The 23,498-nt window shown below is 39.0% G+C and overlaps 1 protein-coding gene across 8 annotated transcripts in view; it reads right to left on the bottom strand.

Annotated features, from left to right (window-relative positions):
• ANK2 (ankyrin 2) overlaps window positions 1-23,498 on the bottom strand; it is a 683,094-nt gene that overhangs the window by 486,397 nt on the left and 173,199 nt on the right. The window lies entirely within an intron of this gene.

Raw genomic sequence — 23,498 nt, 5'->3', positions numbered from 1 at the left:
CTCTTTTCACTTCCACTTATCTTTAGTCCTAACTTTTGCTGATTTACAAGTGTCCCTACATCTGGTAGGATACATCCTTCCTCATTGTGGTTCCAGAATATACTTTTATATTCATGCCTATGTCTTTTCCAATTGAAGCTTAGTATCAATTTGTTGAGAGTTTAATTCCTTAAAGTCCAACGAGGCTCATTAGGATTACATTCAGTCGATAAACAGACTTGATAAGAACTGACATCTTAACAACCATTTGTCATCTTATCCATCCCTTATTCAAATCTCCCTTTTCATCTCCTAAAAAAGTATTCAGTTTTCTTTGCATAATCCATGCATATCCTTTGCTAAATTCATTAAGAAGTACTTCAAAATTTTTCTTGCAGTTGTCAAAAGGAACTTCTTTCTAATTGTATTTTCTCTCTGATATACATTACTACTATTAATTCCTATACTTTTATTTCGTGTTTATTCTCCTTAGAACGTTTATAGCCTCTTAAGTTTTTGACATTTCTCTAATTACATCACAATTTTTAAAAACTATAAGGAAAATTCACAAAGTCTTCCTGAGTATTCCCTTTATAGAAGTTAAAATAATTAGACAGACTATGATATTCAGAACAATCTGTAGTTAATGACATTGAGGATGATTAAGATGACTTAGCCTCATTTCAAAAGCAGGCTTTGATTTTAATGCGTCCATCCATTTAGAAACTATGCTGCCTCATACATAATATTCGAACATTTTATACGTTTGCATGAGGAGCCTGTAAGTACCAACCTAAATAGTTTTCCTGAACAGATTTTCAGAGAAAACTTACTACACAATTATATCCTTTGACTTTTCTTAGGAAGCTATTATAAGTGCATTTGCATCTTATGGGAGAAAAGGCCAAAGGATGTGAACTCCAGTTTAACAGCAAGAGGCCTGGCTTTGGGATCATATTGGCCTGGCCTCAAGGCCTGACTCTGCCACTGGTAACAACAGGCCCTGCACAAATGGCTTACTCTGAGCCTGAGTTCTCCTCCTGAGATGAGGTTACTTGGAGGCTTGGAGATAGTAGGTAGAATGCACCTGGCATAAATTTGGCACTCAAAAATTGGTAGGTATCATCATTCATCGACAGAAGGCCATGTCTAGACCTCATCCTAAGCATTTTACATATGTTTATTCATTTAATTTCACAATAGCCATGTGAAATACTATGCACATTTAGTCCACAAGGAATGAGTTCAGAGTCTATATTGCACAAATTTACGGTAATATTCAACACTGATCCAGGATTCTAACCATTGTTTCTCTGATCCTAAGTCAATGTCCTCTCCACTATGACATCCTATCTTCTGTTTTCATTACTTTTCCCTACTAAGATCTGGGATTTCATAATATTCTACAGATTTCCTTTTAATTTGAAATGACTGGAAAAGAGCCTTTTCTAATTTATTTTAAAATCCAGTGAATATCGCCTATAATCTTGAAACTGTCATTAAAATCCATTTATCATCTATCTGACTCAAAATAACCTTTTCCAACATTATCACTACTTCCCTTTACTCGTCCTACAACAAGACCAAATTCCTTGATTTTCCCCTTTACATATATACAAAATTTTATCTAATTTTCCTGTCTCCATACTTTACCTCAAGGTAATTCGTTTTTTAAAAATTTATTATATATTTATTTATTATGCTGGTTATTTTCTAGGCACCCCTGAGCTCCCATCTGTTCATTTTTCTTCTCTGCCCTGTTCTCATCCTGTGAGGTTGACCCCTACCCTGTGTCACACAAACTCTCTTGCCCACTGGCATCCATTTGTGTTTGCTCAGTTGAATGCACCAGCAACAGATCCCAAAATAGAATCAGAGAGAGATTAACGTATGTATTCTTCATATTCCCTCCCTGCTTTGACATCCAGGCAGTAGCTGCATTCCTCTAGCACCATAGCTTCCATCAGACGTTCCCTCATCTACATTCTAGTAAACACAGCTTCCTCCACCTCTTTCAGATCTAGCCTAAGAGTGATGGTGGTTGCCCCATGGTCCCTCACCACCCCTTGATGGTTCCCTTAACCTGACTCACTTCTCTTTAAACTACCTCTTTATTAAAGTCTCTTCAAGAATCCTGGCTGAATGTTTCATCTATTCCTTCTCATTAAAAAAAAAAAAAATGGAAGCATATAAAGTACAAAGAAGAATATTCTATATATAAAGCATATAAAAGTAAAGAGAAAGGTGTTCTTGGAATAACCAGGCTTAACAAGAAACACACTACTTCCAGAATCACTTTATATACATACATATAGTTACCGTCTTAAATATTATATAGTATTGTTATTATATAACATTGATTTTTTTGCCCTCATGGTCCTTAACCATGCCAAAATATAAAAACTCACCTCATCTGTTTAAATTTTCTTAGCATTCCACAAAAAATGCATATACCATATACCTATTTAATCAAAGAAAGACATGCTTTCTATTACACAATATCTAAAATCAGTCTAAAATCTCCTTAGTTTTAATTTATATCTTCAAGGGTTACATTCATAATTCTTACATGAAAGAAATTGAGGGATGATGTCTACTTTCAGAGTCAGTCTCAAATTCATACAAAAGCATTGGTTGAAATTGCTGTTCAAGGAATGTTAAGCTGGACAGGCATCTCTTGTCCCAGTTAAATTGCAATGAAAAAAACTAAGAGATGAGAAGTGCCTGTGTCCTATTTTTTCTTCTTCCTTCTATAACTACCATTTATTAAACACAATATGTCTCTCTGTTTATATTATCTATTTATTCTTCATGACATGTAAGACAGGAATTACTAAGTCCCCTTCACAGATGAAAAAAGGTTAAGTAATGTGCCTAGACTCTAAGTGCTGAAGCCTGGAGCTGTCCATCTCCAAAGTCATCTTTTTTTTTTTCTTTTAGTCTTCTTTTTCATTATATCTTGCTGCCTCCTCTAAAAGATTTGATTTATTTACATTTTACTTGATATCAGGAGATTACCAACTTTTTCATGCCAAAGTCTTATTATATTATATCAGGTTTTGCTAAATGCTCATCATATTTTATCACAATATATCATATTTTCATAAGATGTGATTTGGCCTATGATATCATTAGGCCATTAAGATATTATAAAACAAAAACAAAAAAATATTGTAAAACAAAAACAAAAAAATATTGTAAAACAAATATTGTAATGTTTCCATTTTATTTTCTCTTTCTCTTCAAGGCATATTAGAACTCTAACAGTCTGACAGTCGAGTTATAAATAATTATGAAAATATGAAGGACCCAAGTACTAAAGAGTTAGTGATGTCCCAGTGGCTTGGAGCCCCTAGACCAGTGTCCCTGGGCCAATTACAACAGACCAATCACTAAGGGTGCTTTTATTTTTTAAATCACAGAGTCTTGGGCCTCATTCCAGTATAATTTTTTGACTTTACACTTTTTACAACTTCTGCATATTCAAGTTTGAGAGAACAAGGCAAGAATCATTGCTTTATTTCAGAGATCCCAGGACCAGCAGTATATCAGCATCACCTAGAAACCTATTAGAGATGCAAAATCTTGGGCCCTACGCCAGACCTTCTGAATTAGAAATTCAGGAAATGGGCCCAATAATATGCGTTTTAGCAAGCCTTCCAAGTGATTCTGATACAAGTGAAAGTTTGAAGACCACTGCCCTATGTGAAGCAATTTCCTGGCTCCTGTGTCCTATTTGCATTCTCTTATTATGGGACTATTCTAGAGCCACTATGGAGCCAAGGCATTGTCACTCTTCACTTTCCCAGGAGGCTCTTTGAAGTCCCAAAAAGAGACCTCTCTGGTACACACATTATCAAATGCTTACCACTTCTCTTTCCCTGCCCTTATCTATTTGACCTACCCTATGTCTAGATTAAAAGATTAAAGTTTCAACAGATGCAGTGTCCACACTCACATAATCTTATTAGGAGTTACCAAAATCAAAAAGGTATTCAGACACTTAAAACAGAATCGTCATTTCAAATTCCTTCAGAATCACATATGTAACCATAGAGATCACATAGTTTGCATAATACCATTTAGAAAAAGTCTTCCCCTAGTCCACTTTTTCTCTGGTGAACAATCCTCTCTGTGCCTTAGCACCAATTTAGAAAGTACAACATTTAAGCATTCATAAGGTGTTTCCATGGAAAAGGCCAATCAAATTGAAAGAAGAAAAACATCGCCTCCAGGTGTCAAAAGAATAAAGCAAGTTCACAAATACCTTGTCCAATTAAAGTTCAAGGCAAATAGGCAATAACATCTCAGAACAGTAATTATGGATGGAGTTGCCTTCCAGCTCTCATATTCATGAATGCACTCACAGGGACCTGATTCAACACCTCACGCAACAATGCGGAACACAATAGGAAAATCAGTGTTGTACACCACACGCTGAGCAAAGTGTTTCATCTGACACTTAGAACTGGTTGCACTCAACTACTTTTAATTTTAGTCCCAGTTTCAAGAGACTGCCACTGACACAGAGCTACTACGTGAAGTCCTTGCATCCAGCTCCCATCAGGCTGTTCTGTCGAGCCTTTGAATACTTTGAGCTCCACTGACAGAACACACATTATTTCCTTTTGAAACTGAAAACCAGGGCCTGGGCATTTGCATACGCATTTATTCTTCTCCAAGAGAATTGAGAGCAATTTACGTGATCTCCTCTTCACTGTGAGCCTGTAACTCTCCTCTCTTAATGAGGCAGTGTCTTGTGCTTAGCTTGGTTTAAAATGCACTTTTTTGGCCTCCTTCAGATCCACAATTCAACTGGATTCTCCTGGCCTCTGACTGTGAATAGCTTCCTGTGGTGAAATATAACACACCTCTGATTTTTCTTCCTTCAAGGCAGAGTGTTTTGCTTTGAGGTTGGCAAGGAAACAACACGGAAAACCATTTGCAGCAAATAAAATATTAACAAGACAGAATCTCTCAACATCAGTTTCTCAACATCTCTCTTTCCTGCCTAAACTTAATAGAAAACCCCATATAAAGAAAAAGACTCACTAATTTAATCATTTGGCCTAATTTTAACTCCTTATATAGGAATAATAGCTACAGTTGCTTTCCCTTCATGTACTAGTCATTTTTCACAGTGTATGTTTCTGTTCATACCTTATAGCTGTCCAGTCACAACTGACTACTAAAAACAATATCTGGACAAGTGGATCAATATTTAGATGACTATGTAGGAGCCCCAGGGGCTAAAAGTGGTAGGTCAGAAACCTAAAAAAAATGACTGCCCACAAAATGACATGCAGTATCAACAGTGTACAAGGAATTATTTAAAGGCCTTTCAGTCAAGTTAGAGATGATATAATTAAACAAAGTAAAATAATTAATAATAAACTATCACTTATAGAATGCTTCCAAGTACCAAAAATTGCACTGACTACTTTACACACATTACCTCAATTACTATTCAAAACAGCCTCATGGGACTTCTCTGGTGGCGCACTGGATAAGGACTCAATGCTCCCAGTGCTGGGGGCCTGGGTTCGATTCCTGATCAGGGAACTAGATCCCACATGCATGCCACACTGGGAGTGCACATGCTGCAATTAAGGAGCTGGCAAGCCGCAACTAAGGAGCCCACAAGCCACAACGAAGGAACCTGTCTGCCACAACTAAGACTCTGTGCAACCAAATAAATAAATATTGAAAAAAGAAAGAACAGCCCCATGAAAATCATCCTGTATTTATATTCTAAGACAAGGAGAGTGAGACTCTGAGAAATAAAGGGACTTGCCGCAAGACCCTATTACTAATAAGTGACTGGACTGAAAATCAGATCCAGGGCTTTCTGGTTTATAAAGTCTAGGTCTTAGTCACAGCTGGTTGTATAAATGAAGGCAAGGGGCTTCCTGGTGGCACAGTGGTTGAGAGTCCGCCTGCCGATGCAGGGGATGCGGGTTCGTGCCCCGGTCCGGGAGGATCTCACATGCCGCAGAGCGGCTGGGCCCGTGAGCCATGGCTGCTGAGCCTGCGCGTCCGGAGCCTGTGCTCCGCAACGGGAGAGGCCACAACAGTGAGAGGCCCGCGTACCACAAAAGAAAAAAAAAAAAAAGAAGGCAAGGTAAACTAAGTGGCACATTGGTGGACTGGGCATTAAATGGCTTGGTGGTGTGTGATCTTAACTGAGGTGATGAAACTTGTGCTGAGCTTTGAAATAGATAAGAAGAGAGAATACAGGGCTTCCCTGGTGGCACAGTGATTAAGAATCCACCTGTCGATGTAGGGAACACGGGTTCCAGCCCTGGTCTGGGAAGATTCCACATGCTGTGGAGCAACTAAGCCCGTGCGCCACAACTGTTGAGCCTGTGCTCTAGAGCCCGCGAGTCACAACTACTGAGCCCGCGCGCCTAGAGCCCATGCTCCACAAAAAGAGAAGCCACCGCAATGAGAAGCCTGCGCACCGCAACAAAGAGTAGTCCCCGCTCACCACAAATAGAGAAAGCCTGCGCGCAGCAATGAAGACCCAATGCAGCCATGAAGACCCAATGCAGCCAAAAATAAATTAAAATAAATTGAAAAAAAAAAAAGAGAGAATAGGAAAAGAAATTGGAGGGAAGGAGAGGGAAGGGAAGAGAATGACCCAAAGAAGAATGTAAGATGCATTACTATTGGCCTAATGTAAAGATACAGAGCAGATACTCAAGGTAAGCTCAAAAGACCAGTCTGGCTGCGGTAGAGTTAACAAAACACAAAGATAAAATTGAAAACATAAGTTAAGGTCAGACTTCAAGGTCTTAAGTATCAAGCTAGGCAGTTTGACCTTTATTGACAGAGTATGAGTCATACTTTAGGTTTTTCGGTAAGGAAATGTCATGATCAAAACAGAGTTTTGTTTCGTTTTGTTTTGTTTTTTTGAGGTACGCGGGCCTCTCACTGTTGTGGCCTCTCCCGTTGCGGAACACAGGCTCCGGACACACAGGCTCAGCGGCCATGGTTCACGGGCCCAGCCGCTCCGCAGCATGTGGGATCTTCCCGGACCGGGGCACGAACCCGTGTCCCCTGCAGTGGCAGGCAGACTCTCAACCACTGCGCCACCAGGGAAGCCCCAAAACGGAGTTTTAAGAAGATTCATCTAGTGAGTAGGCAGGCAGCTTGGATAGGAGTTAGAGAGAAATAACTGCAATGGAAATAATGCTCTAATAAGGACCTGACGCCTGCGAAACACTTCAAGTCTTAATATCTTAGCTCCAAAATGACAAATCTGTATCAGTTAAATCTTCTGGACTTACTGCTGAACTTCCTTTCCTCCCTTCCAAGTCAAATCTAGTGCTATCATCTGCAGAGGCTCCAGCCACCAGAATGCAAGCTCCATGAGGTAGGGATTGCTGATGCTGTTTTAACTGTTGAAACTCTGTGCCTACAACAGAGCTTAACACTGAGGAGGCACTCAGTAAGTACTTATTGAATGAATGAACACATGAACCAAAATGCTCGATCATGAAAATGGCTAATTCTAGGCCTAATGTTATTAAATGTTTAAGTAGAACAGAGAAAAAGTGAAGCAGAAATAAACTTTTTATGCAGACCATCATTTACCCATCTTTGACATAAATCACACCCCCCTATAAGTGAAGATTAAACAAGGCCTCACTATAACCGAATGCAATGTACGGGTCTTGTTTGGGTTCTGATTTGAACAAATCAACTGTAAAAAAAAAAAAAAAAACAGGTTTGAGACAACCAGGAAAATATGAAGATTAGATATTTGGTATTAAGTTATATGAATGAGGTGTGATAATGGCATGGTGGGAAAAAACGGAACTTACTAGGTAGAGGCATAATGAAATATTTACAAGTAAAATGACACAGTGGGGCTTCCCTGGTGGCACAGTGGTTAAGAATCCGCCTGCCAATGCAGGGGACACGAGTTCAAGCCCTGGGCCGGGAAGATCCCACATGCCACGGAGCGGCTGTGCCCGTGAGCTATGGCCGCTGAGGCTGCGCGTCCAGAGCCTGTGTTCCGCAACGGGAGAGGCCACAACAGTGAGAGGCCAGCGTACCACAAAAAAAAAAAAAAAAAGAAAGAAAGAAAGTAGTAGAATTCTCACATTACTTATAATTTACTTTTAATATTAATAAAATAGCTACCTCTATTAGGTGCCTACTTTGTACCCAATTCTGTAAAGAAAATCATGTTTTTGATCCTGTCATCTGTGCTAATGGCTAAGAAAATGGTGTTGGTATATGTGGGCCAGAGGAGGAAAAATGCAATTGTACAATACCTGTATGCACAAAGCAGTAATAATGTAAATACTCATTGACAAAAGGAGAAAAAAGTTTATGGAGAAATATATAAATAACTAGTATAAAAATCATTTTGGACAACACTAAAAATTATGTAAATACACATTAATCTATACAATGGGTTTATTTAAAGGGAACTCCTTTTGCTAAACTCACATATGTGGTATTTAGAATTCAAATGCTACAAAGTATATCTAATTATAAGGTCACATCTGTATTCTGTTAAGGAAGTTATTTTCCTAACTTTCACTAATATTAACATATGTGACAGGATATTTAAGTAACTACATACCTGAATTATTCTTCATAATACTTCTTTCACTCAATTTTAAATAAGAATAACAAGCCTGAGCCCACAGGAAAAGCTTCACAACCCCATCAACCTGGATAGAGTCAGGCTAGAAAGATGCAGACGAGGGTTAGGAAATGCCTTTTCCTTCCTTCCCTGAGCAAGGTGTTCCAAAATGCTGAGAGTACCCCTGGATGATAACTTCTTTAAATGGCTCTCAGACCAGAATGAAATATTTAAGTCGACAGTCATGATCAACAGGGCAGTGATTCCTTCCTGGGGCTGACACTTTCCAGAGAAAAAGATCATCTTCTGTTTCTTCCTTTTTATATGGCTCACGGGCCCAGCCGCTCCGCGGCATGTGGGATGTTCCCGGACAGGGGCACGAACCCGTGTCCCCTGTATCGGCAGGCGGACTCTCAACCACTGCGCCACCAGGGAAGCCCTGTTTCCTTCCTTTTTATCTCCTGGTATGTCAACTACACACACACAAAATTTATCTCTCTTGGTGAGTGGTCTCGGTAAATGACTATTCCATTTGTTTCCATTATGCTGAAGGCCCTTTCCTCATGCTATTTTCCAAATTAATTTCCAAATCTAGAACTCTTATTTGAAGAAATAGTCAACACAGGTTTAAAACTAGTTTGCTTCCTTGGAGAAATCTGACAAACACTATTTCAGTCAGGCAACCAAGATTCACATCAACAGTGATAAATCATATTGAAGGTATTACCTTTGATCAGATGTGATGAGAACAGCACTTTATTCTGTGATCTTCCTCTCAAAAACATATAACCCAATCTAATCATGAGAAAACCATCAGACAAATTTCAGTAGAGGGGTATCCTCCAGTATACCTAATCGATACGCCTCAAAACTACCAAGGTCATCAAGAACAACGAAAGTCTAAGAACTGTCACAGCCAAGAGGAGTCTTAGGAGGCATGACAATAGGTAATGTGGTATCCTGGATGGGATCTAGGAGCAGAAAAGGAGCATTAGGTTAAACTAAGGAGATCTCAATAAACTGGACTTTAACTAATAATAATATAACTAATAACTATAATTCGTAATAATTTCTTATTAATTGTAACGAATGCACCACACTGTTGTAAGATGTTAACAATAGGTGAAATGGGGGGTGCGGGATGGGTAATACAGGAATTCCCTGTACTATCAGCTCAATTTTTCTGTACACATAAAACTACTCTAAAAAATAAGGTCTGGGGCTTCCCTGGTGGCGCAGTGGTTGAGAGTCCGCCTGCCGATGCAGGGGACACGAGTTCGTGCCCCGGTCGGGGAGGATCCCACATGCCGAGGAGCGGCTGGGCCCGTGAGCCATGGCCACTGAGCCTGCGCGTCCGGAGCCTGTGCTCCGCAATGGGAGAGGCCACAGCAGTGAGAGGCCCGCGTACCGCAAAATAAATAAATAAATAGATAGATAGATAGATAGATAAATAAAAGTCTGGGACTTCCCTGGTAGCGCAGTGGTTAAGAATCCGCCTGCCAATGCAGGGGACACGGGTTCGAGCCCTGGTTCAGGAATATCGCACATGCCACGGAGCAACTAAGCCCGTGCACCACAACTACTGAGCCTGCCTCTAGAGCCCACGTGCCACAACTACCGAAGCCCGCGCGCCTAGAGCCCGTGCTCTGCAAGAAGAGAAGCCACGACAGACAATGAGAAGCCCGCGCACTGCAAAGAAGAGTAGCCCCCGCTGGCGACGACTAGAGAAAGCCCGCGTGCAGCAACGAAGAACCCAATACAGCCAAAAATAAAAAACAAACTCATTAATTAATTAAAAAAATAAATTCTGTTATTTTTTTAAAAGGTTCGCTTCTCCCTTGAAGAAATAAATCAAAATATAATTTTACCTTTTAAATTTATATTTCATTTTATAAATTAATACCAGACTAGATATTAAATCTCTGTTCTTTTGAGCTACTTGAAAGGAATATATTTTTTTTCTCCATTACCCCAAAATAGATTTCCCAGTCTCAGAAAGGAAATATGAAGGAAACTAGCTCTTATAATATTCTTGGAAATAATAAGAATAAAAAAGCTCTTCCAGAGACAAGAGGCCTGATGCCTTCTGGAGAGGCATTCTGTTGCTGCCAGCTGAAAGGATGAGCAGTGGGAATTGCAGTGCAGTGGTATCAGAAATCCCAAACAGATGTTCAAGCCATTGATCAAAAAGATGAGTAGTATGAAAGCTGAGCATCCATCTGTTCTCCCCCACAAGGAGACAGAGCATCATCAGGGCATGGAAACTTTTAGCGCAAGACCCTTATGAGATCCTTTGCTCTAATCCCTTCATTTTCACAGATGAGGGAATTTTAACAGCCAACTAATTTCTGATAAGCAATCCTCTCAATACTTTTCTGAAACATGAAAAATAAAGACCCTGATTCTAAGAGGTTAGAGAAAATCAGCCTCTTTTCTTTATCATCATGTATGCAAATGATTTTTGCTTGAGACAGGACATTTTTTCCATTTGAATTCCTATTATGGAGAATGAAACAGTAGCAAGGACGAAGACACAAATAAGAGTCACTGGGCAAAGAAAGAGAGGGTTGGTAGACTAAGTCAACGAACTTGAAGCTCAAGGGAAAGTCCAGGAGAGGGGAGAAACTTCTGTCATGAGGTCCAGAAGCCATAGTTTTTGGAGGCAGATACAGTTTTTGTTTTGCTTGAGTGAAACCCTGAGTACCCATTGCCAGATCCCTAAAGAACTGTCCTCTCCCTCAGTTACCAGTTATCAGAGAAGCTCAAGTAGAGAGGGGACTCTAGCCTTGGCTGTAAGAGAAAGAAGACTTGTCAGATCACCAGCTGGAAAAGAACCAGTGGGAGAGTGCCCTGGAGAAAGGAAATTGAAAAAAGGAATTCGTGACTAACGAATGATCTTCACCTAGGATACAAGAGGCTGCACTGTCACTGACATGTCTGTAAACAGTTGTGCTCAGCAAGCTCACACTTGGAGCTAAGTGGTTTGTTCTCCTCTGAAGGACAGTTTGACTCTAACGTCAGTAATGACTCAGTGGAAGGAGCTGTCCTTAGAGCAGGGAAGTGGCCATGGCCATGATTCCAAGGTCAAATACAGACCGAAGCCCCTAATAAGGTCTCAGGTTGGTGACAACAGAAGTGACAACCTGACAAAGCCACCAGTGTGAGCCCAGCATTCATAGTGTTTATCCAAACGAGCCCCATAGCAGCAATAAAAACCTTGGCCAAAAGCTCTTTAACCCCTTTCTCAGCGTCTGAGATGCCCTAAATGAGAACTCAATGGCTGCCTTTCTCTACCCCGAGAAAAGGGTTACCAGCACCCAGACATTCATTTATCGCTTCTGCAAGGATAGAGAGATTTCAGTAAGCTAAGTTTTATGCTGTGTTCCTCAATCTTTTTTTCTCCCCCTCTTTATTTTGTTCTGGTGAAAATGGTTTGAACTTTCCAATGCACAGATTTACCTCTCAGAATCCTCACTTACTTAGACAAAGCAAAGGGCTTAGAAACAAATGGAATGTAGGAGAAGTTCATGCTTGCACTTGAGAATACGACCCTGGTGAATAAACAGAACTTTTTCAAACCATAGTCTATATCACCCATGGCAAAAGAAATAATTTTTGCAAGTATACTGTAGCTCCTCCCCTGTGGCTGAGAAACAACATACACACAGCTAAGCTCTCAAAATAACCAATGGATATAAATTAAGTCAGTGCTTCACTCCAAGTCCAGCAATCCTGCTGACCCTTCAAAGCATTCTAAAGTGGGTTCCTTTTTCTCCGTTAAGAGTTCGGGCACAGTGGCCTGGAACACAAGCAGTGTGGTGACAGGAGACTGAGAACAAATGCCTCCACTGTGCAGCTTGCTAAGACAAAAACGAGAGTTTGACTCACAAATACAACACAATTAGAGGCAGCCCAGAGGCCACAAGGGGCCAACATGGAAACACAGCCGGTTTGAATGCTTTCACTTTGATGCACACCCTGAGTCCAAAAGTTCTCCAGCGTGCCCCTGAAATTACTGTCAACCGAGAAAACTATTTTCAAACCGCTTCTGTTCATATTTTGACTGTGGAATTCAGGAATACTTAGGAAGGTAGACTTGACTGGATGTCTTGCCTGGTTTGTTGTTTTTGTTGTTGTGGTTGTTGGCATTTTTTTTAACATTAGAGTCTTGCATTTCTCTTTAGTTTGGGGACGCACGAGTCGGGGAGGGGGGTGTTAGGCAGAATTTCAAAGTAACTGAACTACACAATACAGTTGCTTACAAATTAAAAGTGTTCTTGGAAGAGATATGGGAACATATGTATATGTATAACTGATTCACTTTGTTATAAAGCAGAAACTAACACACCATTGTAAAGCAATTATACTCCAATAAAGATATTTAAAAAATAATTAAAAATAAATAAATAAATGAAGTTGGTGAAAATGAAAAAAAAAAGAAAGAAGGAAAGAAAAACAAGCCATTAAAGAGAAATTCTTCCGAGAGAATTAAAATATGTTATATACCTCTGAAAAAAAATAAATAAAAAAAATTAAAGTGTTCCTTTGGGTTCTTATCACTTGTCTGAAAAACACAGAAATGCCAGCACCTGCAAGCCCTGGTGCTCTATGAGCATAAAAGTAAAACTGTGACCTCACTGGAGCATTTAAAAAATCTATTTAATTCCCCTGAATAGACAATGATAACTTTCTGTCACTCTGGGGAGAAGTTGATGGCATCTTTCACCTAAAAGGTCATATAATTGGTGGGGAAAGTAATCCTGATCCTCACTATGAATGAAAATTCCTTTTGCAAGTCCTGCTTTGAATGATTTTTTTTTTCTTTTAAATTGAAAATAGGCTTACATTTAGACTTGGTTCTGCTATTAAATAACTTTGTAATTTTAAACATATGACAGCCTTTTTCATCACTCTCAGCTGTAAAATTAAAATTGTTGAACTAGAAAAAAAAAAAGAAAAAGAAAATAGGCTTACCTCCTCCGCAAGTCTGGGAAAGAGAAGATTCACTGGCTTTATGGCGACTGTAACCAGTTCTCCCCTAAGTACTGTATTGATGTCATCCACTGTGGCATTAGGCTAATTAGGCATTATGCCTGTTTTCAATGCCATCTGTATTTTTACTCAGACAAATGGAATATGATATCAACGATACTAAGTGGTTCAATGCTCATCACAATAAAAATTTCCATTAAGAAAATATGTTTCAGAATGCTCGGGATAACTAAATTACCCTTAAGTCATTTACCAGTACACTGATGCTTCATTTCTAAGCGTCTCCAACGGAAGCGGCCTTATAAAACTACTGCACAAAATGTGTCTAATGCACCAGGATCCTGATGTCACCAGTGGTATATTTGGTACATTAACCTTGCCAGGCATTTAGTGAATTGCTGAAATTTTATCACTTGATAGTCATGAAAATTGAGGGGAAAAAAGAAATATTATATATCAAACTTGGCATTCAACCCATGCAGTCTCATCATATCTATTAGCTCGGCTGTTCTAAAGCATGTTTCATTGATGTGACTCAAAAAAATCACAGCTAAATCATGAGTATACCAGACTCCCCTCTTGTTTCCACTCCTGTAAAGTCATGCTGGAACAGCCAAGGGATGGTGAAAAAATTGGGGTGGTGACTGAATCCAAGAGAATATCATGCTTCCAACGAAGAATGACAGGGAGTTTGAGTATTTGTATTTTACTGTGTTTCTACATTTAACACTTAGGCAACTGTGGAACATTCTACAGCACACCCAGAGAAAATAAGTAGTCCAAAAAATTTTATGACAGTCAATAACATCAATCTCCCTGAAAAGAAAAGACTAGCGGATGCCATCTATACAAATGAATGGAGTCCTCCTTCCCCATAGAATTTTTTTTTTGTACTCTTTATTGGAGTATAATTGCTTTACAATGGTGTGTTAGTTTCTGCTTTATAACAAAGTGAGTCAGTTATACATATACATATATCCCCATATCTCCTCCCTCTTGCATCTCCCTCCCACCCTCCCTATCCCACCCCTCTAGGTGGTCACAAAGCACCTAGCTGATCTCCCTGTGCTATGCGGCTGCTTCCCACTAGCTATCTATTTTACATTTGGTAGTGTATATATAAGTCCATGCCATTCTCTCACTTCGTCCCAGCTTACCCTTCCCCCTCCCCGTGTCCTCAAGTCCATTCTCTACGACTGCGTCTTTATCCCTGTCCTGCCCCTAGATCCTTCAGAACCATTTTTTTTCTTTTTCTTTAGATTCCATATACAGGCGTTAGCATACAGTATTTGTTTTTCTCTTTCTGACTTACTTCACTCTGTATGACAGACTCTAGGTCCTTCCACCTCACTACAGTCAACTCAATTTCGTTTCTTTTTATGGCCGAGTAATATCCCATTGTATATATGTGCCACATCTTCTTTATCCATTCATCTGTCAATGGACACTTAGCTTACTTCCATGTCCTGGCTGTTGTAAATAAATTTGTCTGTGTAGCTTTGCTTTTACCATTTGTCCTAGGGTTCTGTCTGTCCATTTTTTGTTTTGTTTTGTTTTTTAGTATAGTTTTTAGCACCTGTTGTCATTGGTGGATTTGTTTTTTGGTTTGGTTGCTCTCCTCTTTCTTTTTTTATTACTTTTATAATTTTTTTAATTTTTAATAATTATTTTTTTATCTTAATAACTTTATTTTTTTCTTTCTTTCTTTATTTTTTTTCTCCCTTTTCTTCTGAGCCGTGTGGCTGACAGGGTCTTGGTTCTCCAGCCAGTGTCAGGCCTGTGTCTCTGAGGTGGGAGAGCTGAGTTCAGGACACTGGTCCACCAGAGATCTCCCAGCTCCATGTAATATCAAAGAGCGAAAGCTCTCCCAGAGATCTCCATCTCAACGCTAAGACCCAGCTCCACTCAACGACCAGCAAGCTACAGTGCTGGACACCCTATGCCAAACAACTAGCAAGACAGGAACATAACCCCACCCATTAGCAGAGAGGCTACCTAAAATCATAATAAGGTCACAGACACCCCAAAACACACCACCGGATGTGATCCTGCCCACCAGAAAGCTAAGATCCAGCCTGATCCACCAGAACACAAGCACTAGTCCCCTCCACCAGGAAGCCTACACAACCCACTGAGCCAACCTTAGCCACTGGGGGCAGACACCAAAAACAATGGGAACTACAAACCTGCAGCCTGAGAAAAGGAGACCCCAAACACAGTAAGTTAAGCAAAATTATAAGACAGAGAAACATACAGCAGATGAAGAAGCAAGGCAAAAACCCACCAGACCAAACAAATGAAGAGGAAATAGGCAGTCTACCTGAAAAAGAATGCATAATAATGATAGTAAAGATGATCCAAAATCTTGGAAATAGAATGGAAAAAATAAATGTTTAACAAGGACCTACAAGAACTAAAGAGCAAACAAACAATGATGAAAAACACAATAAATGAAATTTAAAATTCTCTAGAAGGAATCAATAGCAGAATAACTGAGGCAGAAGAACAGATAAGTGACCTGGAAGATAAAAAAGTGGATATAACTACTGCAGAGCAGAAAAAAAAATGAAAAGAATTGAGGACTGTCTTAGAGACCTCTGGGACAACATTAAATGCCCCAACATTCAAAATTATAAGGGTCCCAGAAGAAGAAGAGAAAAAGAAAGGGACTGAGAAAATATTTGAAGAGATTATAGTTGAAAACTTCCTTAATATGGGAAAGGAAATAGTTAATCAAGTCCAGGAAGTGCAGAGAGTCCCATACAGGATAAATCCAAGGAGAAACACGCTAAGACGCATATTAATCAAACTATCAAAAATTAAATACAAAGGGCTTCCCTGGTGGCGCAGTGGTTGAGAGTCCGCCTGCCAATGCAGGGGACATGGGTTTGTGCCCCGGTCTGGGAAGATCCCACATGCCACGGAGTGGCTGGGCCCGTGAGCCATGGCCGCTGAGCCTCCGCGTCCCGCAATGGGAGAGGCCACAACAGTGAGAGGCCCACGTACCGCAAAAAAAAAAAAAAAATTAAATACAAAGAAAAAATATTAAAAGCAGCAAAGGGGGCTTCCCTGCTGGCGCAGTGGTTAAGAGTCCGCCTGCCGATGCAGGGGACATGCGTTCGTGCCCCGGTCCGGGAAGATCCCACATGCCGCGGAGCGGCTGGGCCCGTGAGCCATGGCCGCTGAGCCTGCGCTTCCGGAGCCTGTGCTCCGCAACAGGAGAGGCCACAACAGTGAGGGGCCCGCGTACAGAAAAAAAAAAAAAAAAAAGCAGCAAAGGAAAAGCAACAAATAACATACAAGGGAATTCCCATAAGGTTAACAGCTGATCTTTCAGCAGACACTCTGCAAGCCAAAAGGCAGTGGCAGGACATATTTTAAGTGATGAAAGGGAAAAACCTACAACCAAGATTACTCTACCCAGCAAGGATCTCATTCAGATTCAACAGAGAAATTAAAAACTTTACAGACAAGCAAAAGCTAAGAGAATTCAGCACCACCAAACCAGCTTTATAACAAATGCTAAAGGAACTTTTCTAAGCAGAAAACACAAGAGAAGGAAAAGACCTACAATAACAAACCCAAAACAATTAAGAAAATGGTAATAGTAACACACATATTGATAATTACCTTAAATGTATATGGATTAAATGCTCCAACCAAAAGACACAGACTGGCTGAATGGATACAAAAATAAGACCTGTATAAATGCTGTCTACAAGAGACTCACTTCAGACCTAGGGACACATACATACTGAAAGTGAGGGGATGGAAAAATATATTCCATGCAAATGGAAATCAAAAGAAAGCTGGAGTAGCAATTCTCATATCAGACAAAATAGACTTTAAAATAAAGACTATTACAAGAGACAAAGAAGGACATCCCACAGAATTTCTCAAAGACAGGGACAGTGTTGTATTCACTTCTGTATTACTGGGGCCTAATACATGCCTAGCACATAGTAGGTGCTCAAGTAATGAAAGAATTAGGTTAAAAAATATATGCTTATAAGTAGTCAACTAGGACATCTTGAATTGAGACATCACTGAGCTTCAAAACTAGGAATCAACATGACATGGTGGAAACTGCACAAGCTTTGGGGTCACACAAGCTTGTGTTTGTATTCTGATTTTACAATTTCCTGTCTGTGTGATGTTGAATAAATAACTCAACCTCTGTGGAGATTTCCTCCATCTCTAAAAAGAGAAGAATCTTGCAAGACAATTATGGAGAATGTATGCAAAATGTAGAGTTTGATAAATGGTAATTATGATGATACCCTCATTTCCTGAGGTTACTTATAGCAAGTTAAGATTTAAGGTGCGTTATTACTCATATTCACAGTAATAATATCTCACACTTGTAGGTATAATGCACTTTTCTAAGCATCTCATAACTTTTATCATGTTAACCCAATCAACAACCATATGAAGTAGTATTACCTCCATTTTATATCTGAGAAAATTGAAGTTCACATTCCTAGGTATATTCACAAAATTAGAGTTAGAATATCAGAATGGGCTCTAAAGGAAACATAAAAACAATTAAATAGAAAACCTTACACATTTATCCAAAATGTGGTTGAAATGACTATTTTTGGGGTATATTACCTGTTTTAATGAATAACTTGTAAAAAATATAAATAAGATACTTAAAGCACATGTAAATGCAAGAAGGTTATCTCTTCTCACCTTAAAGGCCACCGATGCAGCAGCATTCAGTAGCCAAATATGTGGAGTGAAACTGGTTTTTCAAAGATCTTTATTAAGCTCAAAACTACTTAAGCCTCATTTTTTTTCAAGGGAATTTACAAAGTAGTTATGCTTTAAAGTTTAACCTCAATACATTCTTAGCAAACACATCAGTCACAACCTCGACTCTTGAATCCTTGCTGCTCTGACCACGTGAATACGGAACACTGGTGTTTCCAAAGAACAGCACACCCAAGGTCCAGAGATTATAACTAGAACAATGTCAGCATTCATACCAGGGCCACATCTTTGTAAAGCACTTATGGTCACAAAGAGCTTTCAAGTACTTGACTTCAAAATTCTATGAGTAATGTAGTTGTTACGATCCTTAAAAATTATAAAACTATCATTTGTTGAATTTCTACTATGAGCAAACATTATATTCATGTATACACACTTGCATGCACACACATACTTCGTTCTAATCCTTACAACAACTCTGTAAAGGAAATATTATTATCCCTAGCTTTCCAGTGAAGCAGCTGAGGCTGCTTGCCCAAGGGAATTTACTCAAGGTTAATAAAGATAGTCTGATTTCAAGGGCCGAATTTTCCTGCCATGCAAGAGCTATTTCTCTTTTCCTAGCATATAATGCCAATAAAATCTTTGTGCAAATGACATTTGTCTAAGGGCCTCTTCCATTTCTACCCCTTCTTTCCATCTGAACTCTAGAAGTTTTACTGGCTCACAGAACTTGTCTAGAACTCCCACATCCCGTCTGAGTCTGCCCCCCCAGAAGCTCCATACAACATTTCTCCTACCCAAACTCCCATCCTCTACTGCCACCGTCAAAACCTACCTACCTATCTCTATTCTTTTATGTCTCTTTAAAATACAAATTATCGGGCTTCCATGGTAGCGCAGTGGTTGAGAGTCTGCCTGCTGATGCAGGGGACACGGGTTCGTGCCCCGGTCCGGGAAGATCCCACATGCCGAGGAGCGGCTGGCCCCATGAGCCATGGCCGCTGAGCCTGCGTGTCCGGAGCTGTGCTCCGCAGCGGGAGCGGCCACAACAGTGAGAGGCCCGCGTACCACAAAAAAATAAAAATAAAAAAATAAAATAAAATACAAATTATCTTTGTAACACAAATGGATGCTAGTGCATTTTATTTCTCTGGAATAGTATATTCATTTATTCATTTAATAAATATTTATTGAGAACTCATTATGTGATACTTCCCCAAAACTAATGTTTTAATTCTAAGAACCAATAGAGCTACATTTATTGTCAGACAAGTGTTTGGATGGCATTCAAAATTCTCTCTCTATGTATAATAATAGATAATACTCACCAAGTATTTATTCTGTTTTAGTGATATACATGTATTACCTCATTTAAATCAATGACCTTATAAAATAGGTACTAATAATATTATTCCCATTTTATATATAAGGAAATTGAGGCATAGTGGTGAGATATTTTGACAAAAATTATTTGGCTAGTAAATAGCAGAATCATGGTTTGAAGTAAGTTCTGTCTTGAGAGCTGCTCCTCTTAATAAGCTTTACTCGCTTTAGGGTTTTTTGTTTGTTTGTTTGTTTTTTTGTTGTTGTTTGTTTTTATATAAAATTAGGGCATGTATACATTCTAACTTGCCTGGGATAATTCTGGGATGAGCCTGTATTCCCAGAATAATTAATAGCGCCCCCTTTCACTCTCAAAAGTGTCCTTCTTTGGAAACTTCCCTGATGGTCCAATGGTTAAGACTCCGTGCTTCCACTGCAGGGGACACGGGTCCACCTCTGGTTGAGGAACTAAGATCCCGCATGGTGAGTGGCCAAAAAAAAAAACCAAAAGTGTCTGTCTTTGAAGAATAAATTATATTGTCACCCTATTGCCAATAAAAGAATAATAGGGGCTTCCCTGGTGGTGCAGTGGTTGGGAATCTGCCTGCCAGTGCAGGGGACTTGGGTTCAAGCCCTGGTCCGGGAAGATTCCACATGCCCCGGAGCAACTAAGCCCGGGGGCCACAACTACTGACCCTGCGCTCTAGAACTTGCGAGCCACAACTAGTGAGCCCACGAGTCACAACTACTGCAGCCCCCGCGCCTAGAGCCCGTGCTCCACAACAAGAGAAGCCATCACAATGAGAAGCCCGCGCACCGCAACGAAGATTAGCCCCCGCTCGCCTCAACTAGAGAAAGCCCGCACACAGCAATAAAGACCCAACACAGCCAAATATAAAAAATAAATAAATAATAAAATAAAAAAGAATAATAGTTAACTGGACATGGCCAAAAGAGAAAACAGCACAGGAATATTCTACAACATAGTCACTAGGATACAAAGGGACTATGGAGAGGAAGGAAAAACAAAAAACTAGGAATCAATAGACCTTGATTCAAGACCGGGCTCTGCTACTAGTCAATTGTGTGCCATCGGCCAAGTTGCCTCTGTGAGTCTCAATTAATATCCTCTATAAAAGAGTTAAAAACACCAACTCCCAGGGCTATGGTGAAAAGCACTTAAGATTACCTAGGAAAAGTACCTGGAACATGATAAGATCTCAAAAAAATAGACATTTAGTTATTCTTTGGAACAGTTTCTCTTACATTTTACATGATTTTTCTACTGCAAATGAAAATGAGTTCTTAGAGGAATTAAACAGCCTTTGGACAGGCACCTAACATTCAGAGCCAACAGAAATTTATACCAATAATTCCAGCTGTAATCTTAATTCTTCAGAGTTATAGAATTGGGAATTATTTACAAAAATGAATCCATTACATAATGCATTTCTTGAAGGCCACACAATATCCTAAAGCCTGACTATCAACTCATTGTAGGTGGTCTTACCATGTAGGTTGAAGTGGGAAAACCACATCACACTCTTGGATACATATTTTTACTTTAAAATCTGGGACTTCAAAGACTGAGGAACCAAGTTTCAAGACATCTTGAGGGAACAGGAAAGGAAATCCCAGAGCAGCAAGGTAAAATGAAGCTCTTTTCCTTTCTCCCAATGTGAAAGAAAACTATTTGGCAAGGATACTATGTTTGTATCTCCTTGTACTATGTTTAAAAGAAGAAGAGGTGAGAAAGAATGGAGGGGGTGTGAATGTATTATAAACCACTAAATATTATTAGTTTAACATTTCCTAAGCCTATTTGTTTATTTCATCTTTTAAGTAGTCTTCCTTCATAGCATGGCTTGGCTAGATAGTCATGAGGCAAGATGCTAAAGAATTATGTGTTTTCACCTAACAGGCTATAAAAAACGAAATCAATTTAAAATGGCACTCAACTAAGAAAACATCACAGTCCCACAGACCTCTGGAACCCTGAATCCTTGAAGAATGTAGATTTATCCAGCACTGGGTATCACTATATTGTGGGGCGATTGTGTTTCCTTAAACTCAAATAATTCATGGAATTACAGAACTCATGCAACTCCCTATGGATTTAGTAATTCCCTAACAGCTGGGATGTGAAATAAAGACCATAAACTCAGTTCTTTTCAAGGATAAATTAAAACATAAACCTATTTTATCATGACATGCTTTACTAATAAAGAAAGTATCATGGTGTACTTTCATTTCTCACATTAATTTTGTAAAGTAGAAATAATCGGTCATTTTTAAAAAGAAAAAAAGAACAAAATCAGGAACCCAGCAAAAAATGGGGAAAAAAGGAAAGATCTTTAAAAAATAATGATATCCCGAAAACCTACAGTATGACATCTAAAATACAATTGAGATAAGTGTTTATTCTATTCTATTCAGTGTAGCTCTGCAGAATTATGGGCTCCACTGCACCTAGAAGAATGAAAATAGGCCATGTAGAGCGTACATCTCTAAACGTGCATAATAGCCTGTGTGTCGTACTCTATTATAGAAGCAACATCATGCATCACTCACCCCAAAGAGAAAAGTCAATATCTCCCATAAAAGAGATGATTAATAGTAGCCATACTGTTCAAGTGAATTTAAAGTTAATCTTTTTGAACGAGAACTTCAAGAGAAATAGCACTCATAGAATTCAGGAACTGTAACTGAAATAGTTTCTATTTAACAAGCTTAAAAAAGCTGGAAAATTTTGTTATTTTAAGGAAACCTGCATAAATTGAGATTTTAAGGAGAAGAGAAATGTCATTTACAGGAGAGTTAGGAATTGCAATTCACATTTTTGTGACACCACTTGATGTATGTTAGTTGATAAATCTGTATCAGTCAAAGGGACCAAATATAATGTGGGGTTTATGCCCTGATTTCTTTTTTGCATCACTATTAACAAGCCTTCCAGAAAACCCACCAGAGTCAATAAGGTTCAGTGTACTGGGGTCAGCATTCTGAATCATCCCCTTCTTTGTTTGGCTATCCTGACATGATACTTGTTGGTACCACAACAAGGACAGCTGACAACTGCTTTTCCTATTTGAAAAGACTTTGCCATTCAACTTGAACCAAAAACATTTGTCATGTTGTAGGCAGTGGATTAACTATAATCGGACCAAGCCAGTGGTAGTGCCAGTGCCAGGTTGAAAGAATCTTGGGGAACAAAGCCTGGATTTATCTCTTTGAGCATTGTTAGTTTGTTTCTTTTTGGGGGGGTGGAAGGGTAAGAGGTTAGAAAACAGGCAGAACTCCCCTTTCTGTAAAGTAAAAAGAAAATATCAAAATTATTTAGAGCTGTTTACCTTGCTAAAATTTTCCCCAAAAAATACGTTTTGATATTGAGTATTTATCTTAGTTATATTTTAAAATGCAAACATTTGTTTATTTTCAGAATGCAAAAAAAAAAATCTTCCTTGTGTATTTTTATTTGAAAAAAGTAAATATCAATTTATCCTGACTGTGAACTACTCTCTTTAGCTTTCTGGAATTAATTTTTCATCACCTCTAGTGATTAGATGAATCTCTAGGGTCCATTTTGGCTTGGGAATATGATGACACTAAACATTCTGTTAACCACCATGTTTTATATGACTAGCAATTCCCCATCAACTGATTATTTTTAACTTGTGAGTTGTTATCAAAGGGAGAATAAAATTACTGTCAGTAATGATATGTATAAATAGCAAATAAAATCTTCAGCTGAAACCATCCTGAAAGAAACTAACAAATAAAGGAAAAGACTACTTATCTTAATTTTTGTTAAAATATAGATTTTAGTTAATAGGACTTACATACAACTATCATTTCTGAGAAAAATTATTTGGAAACTCTGAAGGCTTTT

This window comes from Orcinus orca, chromosome 4, assembly GCF_937001465.1.
Source record: "Orcinus orca chromosome 4, mOrcOrc1.1, whole genome shotgun sequence".
Taxonomy (NCBI): domain Eukaryota; kingdom Metazoa; phylum Chordata; class Mammalia; order Artiodactyla; family Delphinidae; genus Orcinus; species Orcinus orca.
The sequence above is the reverse complement of the archived record's forward strand: the minus strand, read 5'-3'. Positions and strand labels throughout refer to the sequence as shown.